Here is a 13,271-nt window from a genome sequence, read left to right as displayed (position 1 = left end):
TTTTAATAATTAATTGAGGTATATTTATTGCTTTTATAAAAAACACTTATCATTTGTTATAATATAATTGTTTGTATTACCAATCCTCCATTAGTTTTTAACGACAAATTGTTATCGTTTTAATAAAAATGATTATTTTTCCAATTACAAACTATTTGATTCAATTTATATATTTATTTTGACTTTGTAGGTATACTATAATATTTATACTAGGCCGTACTAGTTTATCCTGAAGTAGGCGTATTTGTATAAATTAGTTTGGCCTAGCCTAAACTGGTTTATCCCATCGGGCTTAGGAAAAATTAGTTTGAGTTAGGCTATACGAATTAATCCTATCGCATTTAGGATGATCTAAATATTTTGTCCCGAAATCGGGTTTGGCTGGTAACATATATATCGTCTTTATATTTATGATTCCGGTAGTATATCTTCATGTCTCTGCTATAAATTCTCTGTTTGTTCTAAAGGTTTCTGTGTGGTCTTCAAAGAGCCAAGTTCTGGCTTAAATCCTTTTGATATGTAGCGAATGTTTATAAACAAGTCTCTCGGCTGTTTTAATCGTGGCTCGCAATTTGTTTGGATATATTGTAATAGTATTGTTGTTTATCGACCTTGCATCTTCGTTTTATTTCTTTGTTGGTGTTTCTGAGACTAGCTTTTTCCATTTTTATAAATATACCACTTATAAAAATTCTCACGACAAAGATTTCTTCCATTATTATTGATTTTAAATGTTTCGTGTTTTATTCTTTCTGCTTCGCAGCATTATTTTTTTGGCGGTTTATTGGTGTACCATATTTCGGATGTACCGTTAGGAATAGAGGGTATATTTTTATCCACTTCTAAAATAAGATCTTCCGTGTTCCTAATCTCTATTCCTTTTATCTCTCTTAGTTTGCTAAAAGCTCTAAGTTTTAGCATTATTTTAGCTACGAGGAAAACATGATCTGAGCCGCACATCGCCCCTGAATATAATCTGACTATCTTGATTGATGATCTTCAGCGAATATTAGTAAGGATGTAATTAATTTGGTTTCTAGACCTAATTCTAAAACTTTTCCAAGTATAGAGTCGGTGTACATGATGTTTAAATCGATTGTGCTTAATATAAAACTTATGTAGGCCAATAACTAAATTTCCACACGATCTTTGGACTCAAGGTTGCCCCGGTCGTCACTCAGACGCTATCAGGCTTAATTTTCTTGGGAATTATATTGCAATTGATTGATCTTTTTTTAATCGAAGTATCATAACCATTTTACTGCTACATCTTTGCTTGTGAAAGTTCAACCAATGTTTTTTGAGTCCCGGAGCTATTAAATGAGTAAATCTAAAGGAACAAGGTTAAAGATTCCAATACCTAAAGAAGACATATACTTAGTAAGATGTAATAGCATGAATCATTTGGTAGACCTCACCAAAGTCAACAATATTGGCAAGTTAAGACAAATTGGGACGATCACAACTTACAACATACGCGGTGCAATATACGAGGCAAGTACCCAAAAAAACGGGATCCTATTATATAAAAGAAAAGAAGATGGAAAATAGACAAAAAAGTGCATTCGATAGTTTAAGCACTAAAATAAATTTGAAATAAACTTACCAGAATATTAATATTCCAACGTTAATTGTATGATAAAAAGTTAGAACCGTCTCTTTTGAAGGATAAAATGTAATTAATATTAGCATAAGTTTTAACCAAAAACAAAAAATAATTATAAACTAGTATATCATTGCTAATAAAAAACCCTAATTAAATTCAACTGTTTATATTATGTCTGCTTGTCTTCTTAAAAAAACAGAATTAGTTTTTAACCGACTAAATAGGTCAATTGAGTAGTTAAGCTAAAACACAGTAATACTTAAAATTGCCCAAATTGACAAGAACTAGCAGAATTCTAGTAGACAGTAAAGTTTAAAATTCACAACGAAACAAGATCTTAGCTAAAAGAAGAAGACAATGACGTGAAATTAAATGGGCAGAAAATATTAAAAAAATTATTTAAATTTTTTTTATTTTCTTGAAGACAATTCTTGCATTAAAATTTAGCGCCATGTATATTAGGTGGAATATAAAGGAGTATATTTTAAAAATTACTAAATGTGATCCTTCAATTTTGTGTCGTCTATCATCTGTCTGTACGTCCACGCATTGTAATCTGAAACTGTTTTCTTTTATAATTTTCTATATAAACAATTATATTTAATTGGAATATACCATTTACCACCAAAAACTTCTTTTCTCATGTCTCCCAGCTTTTTTATCTCCTTTTTACTTCTTCTACCAAATACTTCTACTCTGAACCAACCCGGGTCGATTTTTTTACCGCTAGACCTTTAGCATTAAACTCAATTTATCTTTTTTCTTTGTAGAAACTAAATTTCACCGGAATTCCATGTAAAATCAATATTTAATTATTCTATTTACAATACTGATTTTACTAGTTATCTATAAACGTATTTTCCTAATTCCTATACCTGACCGAAAACTATCCATTGTATAGTCCTTTCTCGTAAAAAAAGACGATTAAAAAACCTTCACAGAAGAAAGTTTTTTGTAAATTTTAATATTCTCATGCATTAAAACATTTATAGCATTTGAGAATGATGACAACTTAACTGTTGTTCATCAAATGCTGGGCCATTTGATGAACAACATTTTGCCCCATGTAACATATTTTGTGAATTAAATATTGCATTCGATTTTTTCATTTTACTAGCTATATAAAAGGATTTTATTTGCCAAAAACTATGTTTGCTCAATGTTTAAAGGTGATTTATACAGCAAAACCGTATGTTGATTTATATTTCTGGTATCTAAATATAAACGCAACTCTCCACTGCCTTTCTTAACTATAAGAATTGGGTTCACATATGAGGAATCACATCGCTCAATAATCTAATCCTCTGCAAGTTATCTTTTTCTTTATTTACCTCCTGTCGATATTTCTACGAAACTGGATAATATTATGATCGAAAAGTTTCGAAGTTCTTTATTTTTAAACATCCATACCATTTATTAAACATTCATAATTTTCCAAGACCTTCCTCATCTCTTTTTTCATTCCTTTTTCGCAGGTTATTCTTCTTACCTCTTCTTCCGATTGCTCACACATGTTAACTTCATAATACAATTCTTCTAAAATGAATATCCAATTTTCCCCCAATTACCAGATCTTTTAGGGGTTGTACCTCTCTTTCGTCTTTATAAACTTTCGCTTTTCTTTCTATGTCGTTTTCTTTCTGTTAACTCTCCTCTACTTCTGAATCTTTTCCCATACCCATATTTTATTCTCTACTAAGTTCACATTTTCTGATGAAATTTAAGCATCCATTTTTCTTGATTTGCCTTTTCTATTTTTCTTGTTTTTCTTTCTCTCTATTTTTTTTCCTCATTCATTATTTTGCTTGTTTTGTGTTGATCTTGGTTAATCGCCATATTAATTACCTTTTCATTTTCTTTGTCCATTACCCCATCATCGACGCCATGTCGTCACTCATTTCCTTCCAACTCTTCATTAAATTCGTATTTCTTCCAGAATATGCCATTTTGAACGTGTTTCTATCTCTTAACAGATAAAATGTTTATATTTAAGCACATACCTCTTTACGTAAGCGAAAACTCGAAAAAATCACATTCAAAATTTTTATAGAAAATGTAGAGGGATTCTTATTATAAATACGTATTAACGGAAAAAGTCAAAAGATCCAAATACCTGGCTATTAAGATGTCTCAATTATTCCAAGTATTTGGACAGTTAAATTTTGTTTATGTTCTATGAACTAGAAAAAAATATTCTGGTAATTTGAGTTTTAAAACTGTTGCATTGTTAATTATAATTATAGTAAATATTTTTGTGTTTTCTTTTTTTATCCATTAGCTTAAGATATTGAATAGAAAAAGGATATAAACTTCTAAAGATCCTTAAGAGAAGACGGTTTTAAATTTCATAAATAAATAAAATAGTGAGAAAACTTCATAAAAATATGAAAGTGTAAATATTACACTTAGAGACAAAAAAACAATTAACTTAGAACAGAAAATTATTAATAATTGCAGCTAAAGAAAATATGTACAATTAGCTGAATTTCGATCGGATAGCAGACGACTTCCAGAAAAAAACATGAAGAAAATGAGTAGAAGCAAAAATGAAAATATAATTATATAATAAAGAAATAATAGTACCAGGATATTAATATTTTAACATTAGCTTTATGGCAAGGTTAGAACTGTCGTGTTTGAAGGATATAAAATAACTAATGTTAACATCAGTTTTATGAAACAAACCACAAACAACTATAAACTAGTATTATATTTGCTACTAAAAAATACCTTATTAAATCCTGGTATTTACGTCATACCACCTTATTTGATCTGACGCAAAAAATAACGTCATTAAACATCTCATACCAGATACAAAAAATCAAATTAACAATTTTTTTTGATACCGAAACACCGGATGAATACAATTATTAAGGTGGTTATGATGATCCAATTAATTATAAGATCTAAAGAACACTAATAAAAAATTTAGACATATTATTTAAATTGTTAATACTAATTCAGCAACTGTCTGCTTCTCTTTAACATGTCGTGACTGCTAACGATCAATGACTCTAATATTGGGTTGAACTACATATTTTTCTTTAACCATGATGTCACCTTTTCTATATTGGGTAGCGCTGTTTTCTTTAACCAAGAGGTAGAACTTTAACATGTATTAAGTATTACTGTGGTTGATCATCAGTCTTTAGTTTTTGTGTGATTTGATTGTTTTGTCCATAAGAACTTTCGAATATAGCCTTGGTATCTAGTTTTTCTGGGAATATCTAACCGCTGAAACCAATAATAATTTTCTATTATAAGAATATATTTACGTCGAGTTTATAGTTTCTAGAAATTTTTAGAGTTATGTTGATTGGTCAATTTATTTAACAGAGTCAAGTAAATATCATGAAATCAGTAATGACATTCTCGGTATATCCAGAGAATTTAAAAATTCTTCTCGATAATTTACGGCTTTGTCTACATTAACAATACTCTCGACTGATTTAAAAGATATTAGATCAACTTCGATTTCGTCGCCAAAATTGCACGCTCAATAAGCCAATTATGATTCAAATAATTGTTCAGTATACCCGGGAAGACACATATAATTAATTCATGTTTGATCTTAACAAAAGTGCAGAAATTATCTAGAAGTTTGATGCATTGTGTATTTGGATTCAGTTTTATTTTACCGTTTCCAATTTTTAGCAAATGTTTGGAAAATATTAATCATTGCATCATGCATTAATCTCATCCGCATTTGTAATGAGAGGAATAACCGGTAATGTCTTTCGCAAGTTACCAGGCAGTAGTAATACAGCATTACCAAATAGTTTGTAGTTGCCATTTAAATCTTGCATACTTCTAATACTAATACTTGCATTCTTGCAAATCACTGCAACTTCTTTTTTTAATGTTACATATTTCATTTCATTAAAGCTCATAAAATCAAAAAAATCTTTCAAGAAGTTCAAAGATAAAAATCTATAAATCCATCGTCAGACCTGTAATAACATACGGATGCGAAACGTGGACCATGACCAAAGCAAACAAAGAAAAGCTCAGACGCTTTGAACGAAAAATACTTTTTTTTTCGGACCTCACCATGACATCACCACAAACCAGTATAAGATCAGAACCAATATGAATTAAAAGCACTCTACAATGACGCCGATATTGTCCAAGAAATTAAATCACAGCGAATAAGATGGGCAGGCCACGTGCACAGACTGCATAACGAGAGACTTGTAAAACTGGTATGGGAGGAGATTCCCACAGGCAAAAGACCACTCGGACGTAACAGAATGCAATGGAGAGATAACATCCAAGCAGATCTCCGTAAAATGAACATTCAATTTATCCCTAGGTTGATGGAAGACCGAACAAATTGGAAAAAAGTTGTACAGTCAGCCAAGACCCACCCAGGGTTGTAGCGCTACGTGATGATGATGATATTGCATTTGGTTTGCTATGAACGTCTAATGGCAGCTTGAGTACTGGATATGCTGTTCGCCCACCATCTAACAATTTTCTGAATCAAAAACTTTAAGTTGCCTACATTTAGCGCAACTCATCGACGGTAAAGTATCATAAATTACAATTAATATAATATGACAATTACGATAAAAATTAATATAGAAAATTTTATAAATTTAGTATACTCAATTAGATTTTAATATTTCTTTTAACATTCTAAGTAGATTTTAAAATTCAAGTTTATTTAGAATGTTTTTTTCTTCTTCAAACTTATATTTTTAACTTTATTGCAGATACAATGTTGAAAAATCGTTTTTTATTCTAAATAAACAATTTTAAACATTTTAAAATTATTTTTAATTCTAATCATACATAATACTGTCAAAAATAAAAATATTTTGTGCTGTTCGCCCACCATCTAACAATTTTCTAAATTAACAACTTTAACTTGTCTACATTTGACGCAACTGGACGACGGTAAATTATAATAAATAACGATTAAAATATATTACAATTAAGATAAAAATTAATATAGAAAATTTTATGAATTTAGTATACTCAATTAGATTTTAACATTTTAACATTTTTTACCAATCTTAGTAAATTTTAAAATTTAAGTTTATTTAGAATTATTTCATTAAATTTATAATTATTAAAATGTATTGAATTAATGCACAAAGTTGCCTACATTTGACGCAACTTAACGACGGTAAATTGTTATAAATTACGAGTAAACTATATTACAATAACGACAAAAATTAATATAGAAGATTTTATGAATTTAGTATATTCAATTAGATTTTTACATTTTTTACCATTCTTCTTCTCCTTCTTCTTCTTCTTCTTTTTCTTCTTTTTCTTCTTTTTCTTCACTGTCTTATCCGGTCCGGATGTTGGCGATCCTCAAGGCTATCGTGGTTTTGTTGACTGCTCTGCGAAACAGGTCCGCGGAGTTCATCCCAAACCATTGTCGGAGGTTTTTCAACACGAGATACGACGGCGTCCCGGTCCTCTCCTGCCAAATACTTTACCCTGCATAACGGATTGAAGAATTCGATATTTTTCTTCGTTTCGCATCACGTGGCCGAGGTACTCAAGCTTACGTTGTTTCACTAAATTCAGCACTTCTTTTTCTTTTGTCATACGCTGTAGGACCTCAATGTTGTGACATGGTTTTTACCATTCTCAGCAGATTTTAAAATTTAAGTTTATTTAGAATTATTTCATTAAATTTATAAATATTAAAACGAATTAAATTATTGCACAAACTTATATTTATAACTTTATTGCAGAGAAAATGTTGAAAATCCTTTTTTATTGTAAATAAACAATGTTTTAAATTGAACATTTTAAAATTATTTTTAATTCTAATCATACACAATTCTGTTAAAAATAAAAATATTTTACTTTCGAATAAAAATCACATTCTCAAAACACCTCATATACAACTAATAAAAGTTTATATCTGATGGTATATGGAATAGATCGGTATATTATAGTGTGTGTATGGGAAAATAAAACTGCTTTTACTATTTTCCTCCCAATTTCATCATATGTTCTCGAGATTATGCAAAACGAACAAAGAAAATCGACATGATGTTTGTTAAACTTCACTTTATATTTAAATGAACTACCACTATAGTAGAGGTACAGTCTTAATAAAATATTTTGTAAGGGTATAATGTAACTGTTTATATGGGAAAATAGAAGCGTTGATTCTATTATTCTCCTGATAATTTCATCAGATTTTCTCACCTATTAGACCTTCCTAGGACTTTATACTAGCATCAAATCATAAATCAGGGTTATCTTTCCCAAGGTTTCTTCTAAAACTCATTTTATTTTAATATATTTTATTAGCTTTTTTTTCACCCTGTAAATCATTAGTAACCAAAAATGGTTCATATCTTTTTGCATTTAAGGGTATTAGTCTAAACAACTTTGAAGTCTGTTTATAATTAGCCAAGTGCTGCTTCCGAGATTAAATATATAGTCTCTCACTTTTGAATTCATTTTGTTTTGCCTATAGAAATTTTAAAATAAATGTTGATTCTTAGACCGGTGACATATGCATGGAATAAATAAAAATCCACTTAACAAAATTTCCATCTATTCTCGTGGGAGAATAAATTTTTACATGACTTTACTTTCCTTTGGGCGGCCGAGAGAAAAGGTCCATTTCATTTGGAAGTATGAAACCAAAAAAGGGGGAGGGAGAGGTTCGTAAATCACCGAAATTTAGTACTTTGTGCATAAAAAATAAGAAACATAATATCAGACTTAAGAAATACAAGCATTTAAATACTCAGTTAAATAGTACCCATAGTTCATTTAAAATTTAAAAATTAAAGTGTTTACAGTGCCTATCAGATGAAAATGAGCAGAATTCTTTATAATTTTTTAAACTTAATTTAAAACCTGACAAAACAGTTGAAAAAACAAGGCTGAATATTTTCTAATGGTGAACGAAAGAGATATACCTGATTTTATTTTTAATTTGTGTTCCAAATAGATTTAGTGCAATGCAGTGCTTGGTATTATTGTATAAGGTATGTCGCCAATTTTTTTGTTAAAAAAATAACCTTTGTTTTTTATGGACAACCCAAATTCTGTATGTTCAGTACAAATTATCAAAGGATAATTACTATATTTTTGTTCAGCTAGGTATATTTTACTAGATAATAAGTTCTTATACCTACATATCATGATACGCTAATAACTGAGGTAATTTCCTAACATTTTTGTTTATTTTTACTATCTAATTTGAGTATCATTTAATTTAAACCAAAATTTACACTTATACCCAATTATAAAGGTATTTCACATAATTGTAGAAATATCTGTTTAAAATCTGATTTGTTTTAATTTACATTTTTGATTATGCTATATTCAATGTCGTAAGTATGTCTATTTTGTTAACATATTGGTATTTATTAATTAACTTTTACTTGGCTGAACTTTTTTTTAGTTATTACTCTTTCATAATCATCCTTTCTTTTAGTAAATAATAAGATGATTCTGACAGAAATGTAGAGCGACCATCTAAGATAAGTGTGTTTGTTTCTCGATATTGTTATCTATGTATGCAATTTGTTTTTATACAGATTTTATATTTGTCATTATTTAAGAATCTTTCTTAAACCAAATTTTCTCATACGTCAAGTGTCAAGTATTCCTCGTCCCTCAAAAAATACAAGGTGGCACCACTTACTTTTTCCCCTTTTTTGGTATCAAATTCTGTGATTTTCATTGTTACGTTCCAATTCTTATTTTTTTATCTAAACATACTCCATGCTAGATCAATAGACCCTCGTCCCAAAGCTTACCGTTGTGTCCTTCAAAACAGCTGACCGCCGGTTTGAAAAGTGAACAATACTTCCACCTGAAATTCTTTCTCTTTTAATTCCCAATATCTCTTTGAGACAAATATTGTTACAACTTTTTTCTTCCGTCAAGGTAGTAGTTTATAAAGTATAAGTTATTCAAATTCAAATTTTTCATTAAAAGTTTTATAAAATAAATTTTCTATGCATTCTGCATGCGTCTTATTATATTATATATATATATATATATATATATATATATATATATATATATATATATATATATATATATATATATATATATAATTAAAATTTTCTCAGGCCGTTAAAGATAATATTAAGTAGGCCAGAAAAAAATATTAGATGAAAATAATTTTCTATAATGATTGTTGGCAGAAATTTACAGTATTACAAAGTTTATTTCCCACCAGTTCAAGATTGCGTATAAAGCAGATGATAGCCGAAGAAAGATAATTTTAACATCTTTGTAATTAAATATTTACCCATATTGATTCATATTTGTCATTAAAATTATTTGTAGAAATTTACTGTATTACATTATTATTGCATAAAGTGAAATCTTATTTAATTTCAACATTATGGTTTAAAACGGTAACCAAGTCGTACAAAGAAAAAAATTCTGGTTATATATATATATATATATATATATATATATATATATATATATATATATATATATATATATATATATATATATATTAAACCTAGACCTAAGGTTGATTAATGCTATTACAAGAATTAGTATTAAACTCAACAGTCTTCCGGGTTGAACCGCACCGATTATTATTGCAACGAACTTTCTACATCCTCCTTGATGTCTTCTTTATCGTTACCGAGGTCTCAGTCTCCTAGGCCCCCAGTACACTACTACTATGATGGATACGATGGCTCTGATAATTCTTGGTTTATAGAAGTGGATGGGGACTATGGTTCTGGAGTTTTCAAAATCAATTTTTTGGCCTCTATAAAGATCGTTTTGACCTAGAGCTGAAATTGAATCCGAATTACGAACAGAAATGGAATGTTCATAGTTCCTATTTTGGATTCTACGATTTGTTTGGTGTATATAAGATCAGTGGGAGTCCACACAAGGAATTTCATAAATTCCGTGCTGTCCATTTGACATGTTGACTTTGATTGATCGGACAAGAAATGAAAGTTTTTTTTAGTTGATAAATATTGATATTTATTTTCGTTATCTCTTTTATTGAGACAATTTGGCCTTTTTTCAATTTCTATGGCTTCTCGTCTAATTATTCGCTTATAGAAGTGGGTGGGTACTGTCGTCTGTAGAATGAACTTTGGAAGATAAAATAATTGTTGGGTATACAATGTTTAATGAGAAATAAGTGGTCTTGCTGGATATTGTGTTTAGTTTTCAGAAGTTTAGAGCTCGTCTATAGGAATGTTTGTAAAGAGTGAAGCGATATCGAAACTTACTAGAATGTCTGACGGTGAGATAGGGTATTGTTTATGAACTTCGATAAAATGTAAAGAATTTTTGACGAAGGATGAAGGATTTTCGGAAAAATCCTTGAAAAAAAAACAGAAAATGTAAAGTTTTGGCCAAGTACTTGGCTAATGGTTATGTAGGGCAGTTGTATGCGCTGACAATGGGACGTAGAGAAATATTGGATTTGTGAATTTTGGGTAAGGGATATATTTGAGGTGTTCTAGAAGAACATCTAAGAGGAATTAGAGATTGTTTTATGACAATCGGAAGAGAGGTTTTACTGATAATGACTTTTATTGTTTTCTCAAGATTGGTTGTTGGATCATTAGAAATTGGTCTGTACACTGAAGTATTAATAAGATTTGAGAGGTTATTACCATAAAAAAAAGTATTAAGAATAACGGTGGCATTTCTTTTATCGGCGGGAAGAATGATTAGATTTGGATTTGAATAAAGTTCTTTCAGGGCTTTTTTTCAGATTGGCTAATGGTCGGAGTAGGAGGCTTTGAGTTTCGAAGAACTCTAGCGATCTCTTTGGTAGTCATTTCAGTATCTTAGGAAGATACACTGAAAATGGCTTCTTGAGTTTGACAGATGATTGTCTCCATATGACTTGGGGTAACAGAGTAATTGAAACTTTTTGCTATAGCTTGAGAGGCAATGATCGAAATAGGGGTATCAGTAAAGATCCCCGATCTTATCAAAGAGATGAATCAACAATAGGATTTATAAACATTTCATTTTTGTTCGCAATTCCGATTCAATTTCAGCCCAACACCATCTTCATGCAGGTCTCAAAATTAATTTTAAAAACTCCAGAACCATAGCCCCCATCCGATTCTATAAACCAAGATTTATCCGAAAAGCCATAGAAATTTAAAAAAGGCCAAATTTTCTCAATAAAAGAGATACGGTACCGCGCCAATCTCCGTGCCAATTCGCACGCCAACCCCCATTCCAACCTCTACCCAAACCACGTCACCATTGACAGTAGGTATAAATAAGCCGTCCGCTATTCCTAGTGGTAGTAATGCATTGATTAGTAATTAGTGTAGTAGTGTCTGAGGGCTCGAGAGACTAAGACCTCGGAATTTTTGTAATAACACATACATATATCTTCTTATTCTTTCAGTACCCTGTCCGATTATCGAACGTTGGCGATCATATTGGCAATAATAACTTTTTTTACGGCGGCTCAAAATAAATTACCGGTGGTCTCTCTCTTGAGACCATTCTCGGAGATTTCGGACCCACACTGTTCTTCGTTGGCCTGGGCCTCTCCTTCTGGCGATCTTACCCTGTATTATGAAGTGTAAAAGGTTATACCACTCTGGATGTCTCATTACATGACCGAAATATTGTAACTTTTGAATTTTTTTCGTTTTTGTTCTTTCTGTGCTCTTATATATATATATATATATATATATATATATATATATATATATATATATATATATATATATATATATATATATATATATATATATATATATTATATATATATATATTATATGTATATATAATATATATATAATATATATATATATATATATATATATATATATATATATATATATATATATATAACTATATATATATATATATATATATATAAACGAAGGTACACTCGAAGAGTGGTAGGTTTTTCGGTCAAAGTGGAGAAATAAAAGACAAGGTGGCTACTTCATCTATTTTTTGAAGACGTTTCCAAATAAATTGTTGGAAGTGCATTCTCATAATCTTTCTAGTTCTTTACACAATAAAATAAACCTTAATATTTTGTACTTAACTTTTTATAATAAGTTTTTTATATACATGTATGATTATCACATGTTCTTTTGCTGTGCTAATTTTGTTAATTTGTAAAATATACCTAGTTTCAATTAATTGTTTTTTACAACTTTAACTCTAAATCTCGAGTTTCGTGAGCTTTTTCATATTTTTAACATCATTGACTGCTACATGTCTTTGTAAGGTAACATACATTTTTTAACTTCTCTATGGATGTTTGGTTTCATATTGTTCTTTTTAGATGAACTGATGATGCTTTCTGAGCAGAAAGCGAAACGCCTTCAATACATAGATGAAGTAGCCACCTTCTTTGTCTTGTAATTCTTCACTTTGACCGAAAAACCCACCACTCTTCGAGTGTACCTCAGCTTATTTTGGATTGACGGTCGTACTCCTTTTCTCGATATATATATATATATATATATATATATATATATATATATATATATATATATATATATATATATATATATATATATATATATATATATATATATATATATTATTGTGATATTTAAAGTCTTGGTGCGCCAAGCAATAATTAGCTAATTAAATTTTTTGATTAATTAAAATTATTTAAATGATATGATTATGACTCTATCACAATTTTTAATTCTTTTATCTCAGGGTTAAATTCGTGCTTCAATATCTATGC

The 13,271-nt window shown here is 29.5% G+C and overlaps 1 protein-coding gene across 3 annotated transcripts in view; it reads right to left on the bottom strand.

Annotated features, from left to right (window-relative positions):
• LOC140443526 (dual oxidase maturation factor 1-like) overlaps positions 1–13,271 on the bottom strand; it is a 297,352-nt gene that overhangs the window by 134,210 nt on the left and 149,871 nt on the right. The window contains exon 1 of one of the 3 annotated variants that reach the window (XM_072534841.1): positions 4,190–4,304. The exons of the other annotated variants lie outside the window; for them this stretch is intronic. The gene's annotated coding sequence lies outside the window, so the exon portion shown is untranslated. Of the gene's footprint in view, positions 1–4,189; positions 4,305–13,271 lie in introns of those variants that run through there. 3 annotated transcript variants of the gene reach the window in all.

This window comes from Diabrotica undecimpunctata, chromosome 6 (assembly GCF_040954645.1).
Source record: "Diabrotica undecimpunctata isolate CICGRU chromosome 6, icDiaUnde3, whole genome shotgun sequence".
Lineage (NCBI taxonomy): Eukaryota > Metazoa > Arthropoda > Insecta > Coleoptera > Chrysomelidae > Diabrotica > Diabrotica undecimpunctata.
Note: the sequence above shows the minus strand (reverse complement) of the source record. Positions and strands in the feature narration are given on the sequence as shown.